Consider the following 9,324-nt stretch of genomic DNA (forward strand, 5'->3'; position numbering starts at 1 on the left):
TTTTTCCTTTCTTTTTGAGACAGGGTCTCACTGTCACCCAGGCTGGAGTGCAGTGATGCGATCATGGCTCACTGCAGCCTTGACTTCTTGGGCTCAAGCAATCCTCCTGCCTCAGTCTCCCAAGTAACTGGGGCCACAGGTATGTGCTAGCACACCTGGCTAATTTTTAAATTTTTATGGAGATGAGCTCTCACCATGTTGGCCAGGCTAGTCTCAAACTCCTGGGCTCAAGCGATCCTCCTGCCTGGGCCTTCCAAAGTGCTGGGATTACAGATGTGAGCCGTGCTGCCCAGCCGTGCATTGGTCTTATAACTCAATAATGTACGTGAAATTATTGTATATGCCTTCTTGTATATGAGAATTACCACTTCTACATCTGTTTGTTGGAGGGCAAGTCAAGTAAGTGTGACAAACATTTTTCACTAGGCTAAACCAACTCATGTCTGTGTTCATGTTGAGAAGTAATTCTATAGATGAGGCAGAAGAGCAGACAAACTCAGGATACAAGTGTGCAAAGATGTATAGCAGACGTATTGATCATCGTATCATAGCACTTTTATAATAGCAAAAAAAAAGAAGAAAAGAAAGGGGAAGAGGGAAAATGAAAAAGAAAAACAAAAAACAGAAAAGACTCATATGCCCAGGAAAAAAGTCTGGGAGAGTATGTACCAAAAAATGTTTAAAAACTTTGATTACAATGGTTTTGCATGGGTGATGAGGTCATAGTGGTTTTTGGTTTTGGGGTCTTTTATTTGTCTATATTTTAAAAGTTTTCCATTGATAATTTTTGCAATGAAACAGTTATTTTAATGGAAATTATAGGTGTAGATGATATGTGGAATGTTTATGCTAGTCAGAATTTTTGGTGAAGACAACAGAAATTTACCCTGACCAACGCAAGAAAAAGGCAATTTTTATAAGTCTGTCACAGAGCTAAAGAAGAAGAACAAGGTCCAGGAAAGAATAAGCAGCCAGGGAAGCTGGCAACCTGGAGCACAGCCAGGATGGTCCCTGCCCTAGGTACAGTCTTCAGAGGACCCCACACCTCAGAAGTCATATCTATGCTGTGGGCTGTGAACCCCACCATACCTACAATGATCTCAGCATCCTGCCTTTTTGTGTCACTCCCTCGAGGTTGAAAGCCCTTGGCAAGAACATTTGCAGATGCCCCAGCTGTCAGAGAAAAAAGATTATCTTCCTCCTTCAGCGTCTACGGTGGGATGTGTGACCCTGCCTCCTGCCTATTTTAGGACTCTGCCTAAACAGTGTTCTGGTGCTAGGTGACCAAAACCAAAAATCCATGAACATGTTCTAACAAAATAATGCTGTGAAGGTTTCCTGATGATCCATGTTACTCCCATAGTATCTCCTCTCTTCCTCCCTACTACTTACCAGCAAGAGACCATATCACCTATTTAGGATCAATGTAAAGCAGAGCTAATATCTGAAATCCCAATTTCTTTTCAAATGCTTGCCTTCCCAAATTTGAAGTCAGAAGAAACAATGTATTCCTGCTGATGTCAATAAGACTTCCTCAGCTGGGCATCGTGGCTCACACCTGTAATCTCAGCACTTTTGAGACCGAGGTGGGCAGATCAGTTGAGGTCAGGAGTTTAAGACCAGCCTGGCCAACATGGTGAAACCCCATCTCTACTAAAAATACAAAAGTTAGCTCAGCGTGGTGGTGCACACCTGTAATCCCATCTACTTGGGAGGCTGAGGCAGGAGGATGGCTTGAACCTGGGAAGTGGAGGTTGCAGCTAGCCAATATGGTGCCGCTGCACTCCAGCCTGGGTGACAGAGTGAGACTCTATCTCAAAAAAAAAAAAAAAAAAAAAAAACTCTACCAAAGCAGAACTGGTGATAATCTTAAGACTTGGAAAAGAAATATCCCTAGTAGAGATATTTGATTTTTAAATTACAAGGAATTTAGTTCTAAGGGATAATCTATATATTTCATAGATAAATGGAAATATCTCTAGATATCAGATGATAGAAAATCTTGAGCAGTGATGGATTACTGCTAATGGATTTCTGTCTGCTACTCTGAGCACAAGTTCAGGCTCAAGTGCAGAACTAACATGAAGGGTTTGAGAATTTAGTCAAAATCTGAAAGTAGGCAAGTGGTCACAGGCTAAGTAAGGGTTCATAACAGGATGCAGTCATTGAAGGATAATTGTGAAGAAAAATTGCTGATGGTGAAGCGAATGCAAAAACCGCAAACACATTGAAGAGGCCTATATTCCTGGGAACAAAGAGGAAGATTATCAATGATGTGCTTGTAGAAAACATATTAATACTGGAATATTGTCTTCTTTCCCATCATTTCAGATCAGTTAGCTTAGATTACTATTCAGCTAGAAAAAAACAAATTACACCCTTGCAAGGACTCTGAACAATATTGGAATTCAGCTGTTTTGTTTCTAATAAAACATGGTTTAACTGTTACCTGGATAGAAGTTCCTTATAAGTGCAAATTACTTCAGAGAATCAGTGCTAAAGATTCTGTTCATTGGTACACTAAGTGTTCTTCATGACCCAGTGTTTTATTTCTTATAATTTAACTTTTTTCCTCAGATAATTTAATGAAAATTATGGCAGTCTGCTCATTGTTCAACAAAATCCATTTCCTCTTCTCCTTGAACACAAAACTTGACTATGTTTCCTAGATGACCCTTGCAGTTAGATGGGGCCATGTGACTGGGTTCTAGCTTGTTGATTATAAGTGGAAGTGATGCTGCCACTTAAAGGCTTGAAAGTGCCACTGCATACTGACTGAGATGCAGTGACCCTTGGAAACCTTGTGTTTATGAGGTGGACCCCCTCTCAGGCTGTATCTCTTAAGAGTCATTTCAGTAACCTATTTACTTGCCCACCAAGAGATGAATTGTGACCAAGAAACTTTTATGGGGCTGTGCCATTATGTGCTTGTATCTGTTTGTTACTGTAGCCTATGCTAGTAACTAGTACAATAATAAAGGTTTTTTTCGGTCTTAGTTTTCTATTCATTTGCAGACCAATTGTAAATGTGAATATTGTATTTCCATTGTATCTTGGCTTACATGTTCAAAGCACCATAAAACAGATAGAAGGATTATATTAACAAGTACTTATTGAAGAAAAGATCAGTGCAAGGGAGTCTGTAGAATAACATGTAAATGTGTCTCTTTCCCCCAAACTTAGTGCTTGGCTCATAGTAAGTATAAAATAAATGCCTGTTGTTTCATCAATAAGTAACCGTCCCCTCCCAAGCTGCAGACTCACATTTTAATTGCTCATTGAGCATTTCCAAACAGCTGTCTTACAGGAACAAACTACATGACATTTCCAAAATGAATCTCTTCCTTGCCAGCCTCTGCCTACTCTGCCTCCACCAAACTACCTTTATCCTCCTGGCTCTCCTGTTTTGATTAATGGTACCCTTGGAATTGTCCTCTGTTGACTCCCATAACCAAATAGTTACCTCGTCCTCTAAATTTCCAACTACCTTTCCTCCTACCAGCCCCACTTTTTCACCACTCTATCCAAGCAAGCTCGCCCCACTCTCTCATGTCTAAATTGGCACCGTGTGCTAAGAGTTCCCAGGCTTTGGGTTTTCTCACCAATAACATTTCAAAAACGGGTTTAGGACCAACATAGAATTCCCAACTTTTAATTTTGCCAGATAAAGACATTCTTTAAAAAACTTATCTTTTATTCTATAGACTATTTTAAGAATGGTAATGTAGACAGGACTCAGCTTTAGAATATAGGACACTCCTCTACATTGAATTTAATTTTATGAGAATTCACTACCTTGTTCAAGATTGGGTAGTTGGAAAGTCTTGCCTAGATCAGCACTGGCCCTGAGGTCTTGATGTGGTCTTGTGGCCAGATGAATGTTTCTGAGTTCCAGTTCCAGTGCTCCTCTGGTCAACAGCAGCCTCTCTGGTTCCCTGTGGCCTGCTTTCCCCAACCTGGCATTAAAACTCCCCAAAGAAGACCTCACACTACCTTTCCAGTGTTATCTCTTAATTTCCAGGCAAATTAGACCTTCCATTATTCCTTTTTGTTTCCTCTCTTTGACTATGCAGTTATTGCACCTGTACGGTCTATCCTTTTTTCCCCACCACTCAAAATTCTACCCAAAATTTAAGACCACATTTGATATCACTGCCTCCTTTGAAACCTTTGATCCACTTTACCCACACAAACAAGAGCTTTCCTCTCCTTGAACTTGCATAACATTGTAAAGTATAGCAAGTGGCTGCTTTCTTCCACATGCTGTGCTTATTTACCTCTCCCACAAAATTACAATAAATCCTTGAAGAAAAATGTTTGATTCATTTTTATTACCCCTCCATTATTTGAACATTAAATATTTAATATATATTTAATGACTTAATGAATACTTTAAACATAGCTCCAGACTTTAAAAAGTATCTTCGAAACGTTTAAATAACTTTAATCTTCAATGTCAAGTAAATAACAATAGGGTATTGGGGAAACAGAGATTGCTAAGTAACTTGTTTATTCTTTCCAAAATGAGGGAAACAAAAATAAATTCCAGTTTCTATGACCATAACACAGAAGATTTTTCTACTATAAAGATTTTATTTTGGGCTCCTACCCAGGAATTGTCTTTTATTTTAGGGCCCTAACCAGGAATTGAATTGTCTTAAAAGACAATTTGTAGGAGAAATAGGAATTACAGATCTTCCTAACTCTGATCTAATTTTGTGTACAAGCCATTTTTAGTGAAGGTACTTGGGCACGGCTTTTATTCCTTTAGATTTTGTTTTCATCAAAAAGCAAGAAAAAAATGGGGTCACAAAACTCATCTATTTCCCTCTTTTTTCACTTTTGAAGGAAATCTGAGCACTTATACTTCCATGTTCTGTCTTTGACCTAAGAAATATTTTTTTCTATAGTGTGCTGCTATTATGAAAATCAATATTGGCCGAGCACGGTGGCTCACGCCTGTAGTCCCAGCACTTGGGAGGCTGAGGCGGGCAGATCACCTGAGGTCAGGAGTTCAAGACCACCCTGGCCAACATGATGAAACACTGTCTCTACTAAAAATATAAAAATTAGCTTGGCATAGTGGCACACACCTGTAATCCCAGCTACTCGGGAGGCTGAGGCAGGAGAATCGCTTGAACCCTGGAGGTGGAGGTTGCTGTGATCGTGCCATTGCTCTCTAGCCTGGGTGACAAGAGCCAAATGTCTCAAAAAAAAAAAAAAAAAGAAAAAATAAATTTTAAAGTTTTATTCCTCTTATAGGAATAATAGAAAAATCCTCAAAGATTAGGTCAAATATATTCTATCTTGTTATTAATCGTTTTGGGGGTTGTTTTTTGTTTTTTTGAGATTGAGTTTCACTCTTGTCGCCCAGGCTGGAATGTGGTGGTGTGATCTCAGCTCACTGCAACCTCCACCTCCTGGGTTCAAGCGATTCTCCTACCTAAGCCTCCTGAGTAGCTGGGATTACAGGTGCCCGCCACCACGCCTGTCTAATTTTTGTATTTTTAGTAGAGACGAGGTGTTGCCATGTTGGCCAGGCTGGTCTCAAACTCCTGACCTCAGGTGATCCACAAGCCTTGGCCTCCCAAAGTGCTAGAATTACAGGCATGAGCCACCGCACCTGGTCATTTTTTTGTACTTTTTAGTAGAGACGGAGTTTCACCATATTGGTCAGGCTGGTCTCGAACTTTTAACCTCAGGTGATCCACCCACCTCAGCCTCCCAAAGTGCTGAGATTACAGATATGAGCCACCGTGCCCAGCCATGATTAAGTGTTTTATGGAAGGTATGAAAATAAAAGACAGAACCCTATAAAAATATAGAACTTTCTTGGCTCTTAGCACTGGCCAGGAAAATACAATTTGTAATCTGAATTTTAGTCAGAGTATGTGGTAAGAGCCTTTTTATGTGTAGCCGTGCACTACAACTAGAGATGGGGAAAGCATAATGGTTTTTCAAATTTATTCCTTTAAAAAAATAAATTTCTTGACATCCAGTTCCAGTCATGATTGAGGAGCTGGTATTGGATTCACCTTTCTGATGTAAACAACAATAGAAGCTAGACACATTACGTAAAATGACAACATGCGTCACTGGATTATTATCCTTCAGAAAAAGGAAGCATGTGGCCAACCTCACATTCATCCCAGCACAGAGAGATGGAGCCCAAAGAGAGAGCAGCAGTGTCTCTGGGCAGAAGAAACAAAGATTGGAGCTCAGGCCTTCTAACACAGTTGGGTTTGGAGGGCAAGGTCACTTAGAGACAGGAGCTACAGAAAAGGAACCCTCGCAAATTGCATTAAAATTTCCCTCAGCTATTCAGCGCACTGTTAAGATCTGTATTTTCAGGGCAAGACTTCAGAATGTCTAGCAGATAATAGTTTTTGGGAGGCTGAGAGCTGAACAGAGATTTCAGAGGTTGCACAATAATGTGGATATGCAAGCCGTTAGGCTCATTCTAATGTAGAATGTGTAAACCTTCACAGATGCCGAGGTATTCACAGAGACTGGAAAGCCCCCATCCTAGGATTATGGACCATGAATTACCAGTGTTACACAGTAGGAGTGAAGGCTAAATTTATTTATTTATTTACTTATTTATCTATTTTTTAATGTAATACCATTTATTTAACCTCAAAAAAATTCAACATTCTAAACATACAAAAAATAACAACAAAATAACAAATTGTGTTTAAGTATGGAAGATTCTTGAACTTTCATTCATACAGTGGCTCTTCGCTTTGCTGACAGTGAAGAGTTCTACAATTTGTTTAGAAACAAAGTTTAAAAACTACCGCACTTAACTAAAACAAAACAAAAGGAAACAAAAAAGCTCCTCATGCCAGCTGATCCCCCTTTGTCCACAGCTAAGATGGCAGCAGAATGCTGTCACTATATACAGAAACAAGACAATCTGAAGCTAAATGGATGCCACTGCAGAGTCAACAGGCCCAGCCTCACAGTGCACGCCCTGAGCTACCGCCCCTCCAAAAGGCATCTTCTCCACTGCCTCGACGCCAAGCAGGGAGTGTCAAGAGTTCGTCTCGTTTGTTTTGTCCTTTTTACAAATATATATAAAATATACAACATATGCATATTATATGTTATATGTGCATACTATATATACATATATGCAATATATATTACATATATTACATAAATATTACATATATAATATATACATGTATTATATGTATAATGTACATATATTATATATAGGTATATATTATATATAATATACATATACATTATATTATATATAATATATACGTATATTTTATATATAATATATACATATATACACACACAGTTGATAACTTAGAATTTCTAGCCAATAACCACATAGTTAACACCACCTTACCAAAAAAAAAAAAAAAGCCAGAAACATCTTTAGATGCCTTGTCACACCAACAGCAAAGTGCACAGAGGGAGGAGAACACGAGAGTGGCTTTTCATTTTGAAAATGTTTGCGTGGGGTCAACGACTGAGGAGAAGCTGGGAGCGAGCCCAGGCGGCAGTTTTTAGGTTCATCAGCACTGCACTGCAGGAATGGCAGACTTTGGGATCTCTGATAGCCAGTTTATGGTAGTGGTCTGGGATAAGTCATCCCCAGTGGAGGCTCTGAAAGATCTGGTGGATAAACTTCAAATGTTAACTGGCAATGAGGGCCGCGTGTCTGTGGAAAACATCAACCACCTGTTGCAGTCTGCCCACAAATAATCCAGCTTTGACATTATTTTGTTGGGTTTAGGCCTGGGAAGTACCACTCTGCACAGTGCTGAGATTTTTGCCTGAAATCGCCTGGATCCTTCAGCCTAGTGGATGTCTTTTTCTGAAAGAACCATAGAGACAGCTGTAGGTAACAACAGCAAAGCGAAGACAGAAAGCTGTGTTCAGCCCTGACTCCTTCTGGTCTTGTGGAAGTGAAAGAGCTGCCGTGGGAGCCCTTAAGCCCTGAGGAGGTACAGTCTGTTTAAGAACACCTGGGTCATGAAAGTGACAGCCTGCTGTTTGTTCAGATCACAAGCAAAAAAAACAAGCAAACTTTGAAGTAGGTTCTTCTAGTTAGCTTAAGCTTTCCATCACCAAGAAGTCATCTTCAGTGAACCTTGCTGGGTACCCTGCTGCTGCCAAGCTGTGGACCCTCTCAGCCAATGATATGGAGGATGATAGCATGGCTCTCATTGACTCAGAGGAGCTGCTGGATCCAGAAGATTTGAAGAAGCCAGATCCGGCTCCCCTGTGGACTGCTTGTGGGGAAGGGAAAAAAAGGAAGACCTGCCAGAGCTGCACCCATGGCCTTGCTGAAGAACTGGAAAAAGAGAAGTCAAGGGAGCAGATGAGCTCCCAACCCAAGTCATTTTGTGGAAACTGCTATCTGGGCGATAGTTTCCGCTGTGCCAGCCGCCCCTACCTTGGGATGCCAGCCTTCAAACTTGGGGAAAAGGTGCTTCTGAGTGATAGCAGTCTTCACCATGCCTAGGAGGGACCTGACATGGGACACATCTGCTCCTCTGGCCAACTCCTGTTCCTCAAATCCCACCACTGTGCTCCTCCCACCTCCTCTGGATTTCTTCTCTCTGTTTGAGATCCATTTGCAAAGTGGGTGCTTAGCAGACAGAGTGAAGCTGGCTGGGGGGCACAGTTGTGTGTAGTGCTGCTGTGTATGAAAAGACCAAGGTATTATGGGGCCCCGTTACCCAGAATGGGATGGGTTTCTTCACCTCGTGTTAAGAGAAGGGAGTATGTCCTGAAGAAGCCCTTCTCCTTATGTTAAAATGCTGACCAGACACTCTTGAGCCCAGGCATGCTTGAGCATCAACACTCTGTGACAAAGCTTCAGGCCCTGGCCCCTAGTCTAATCTCAGCAATGCTGCCACCTTACTTGTCTTTCAGAGTTGTTCGTTTACTTCATTCTTTGTGACACAGTCAAGTGTCTCATGACCTCAGGGCACCAGAGGAGTCATTCACTGGTTGTTGTGATGATATCCAGTGTCCCTCTGCCCTGTTCTACCCCCAGCCCCATTTTACTGTAGCATTGCATCTGTGTCCTGTTGTCATTTCTGTTAACCTTCAGGTATTAAACTTGCTGCATATCTTGAAAATAAATAAAATAAAAGTGTTTGGAAATATGTACAACTTTGATACAGTTTCAGGGTGCTCCAGACACCCATGACCACTTCATGTAAACCACTGAAAATTTCTAGAGCACTTTGATAGGCTACAATATGATCATGATCAAATTTTGTAATTCTCAAATAAGACGTGTCAGTTATGGCATGTGAGGGCTAAATTTCAATTTGCTGCTAGAACAAGATTAAA

At 40.7% G+C, this 9,324-nt stretch overlaps 1 pseudogene; it reads left to right on the forward strand.

Moving 5' to 3' along the window:
- The first annotated feature begins 7,551 nt into the window (after positions 1-7,551).
- LOC105531452 lies at positions 7,552-8,485 on the forward strand (annotated as a pseudogene).
- Positions 8,486-9,324: the final 839 nt, after the last annotated feature.

Source organism: Mandrillus leucophaeus, unplaced genomic scaffold, assembly GCF_000951045.1.
Source record: "Mandrillus leucophaeus isolate KB7577 unplaced genomic scaffold, Mleu.le_1.0 Scaffold12, whole genome shotgun sequence".
Taxonomy (NCBI): Eukaryota; Metazoa; Chordata; class Mammalia; order Primates; family Cercopithecidae; genus Mandrillus; species Mandrillus leucophaeus.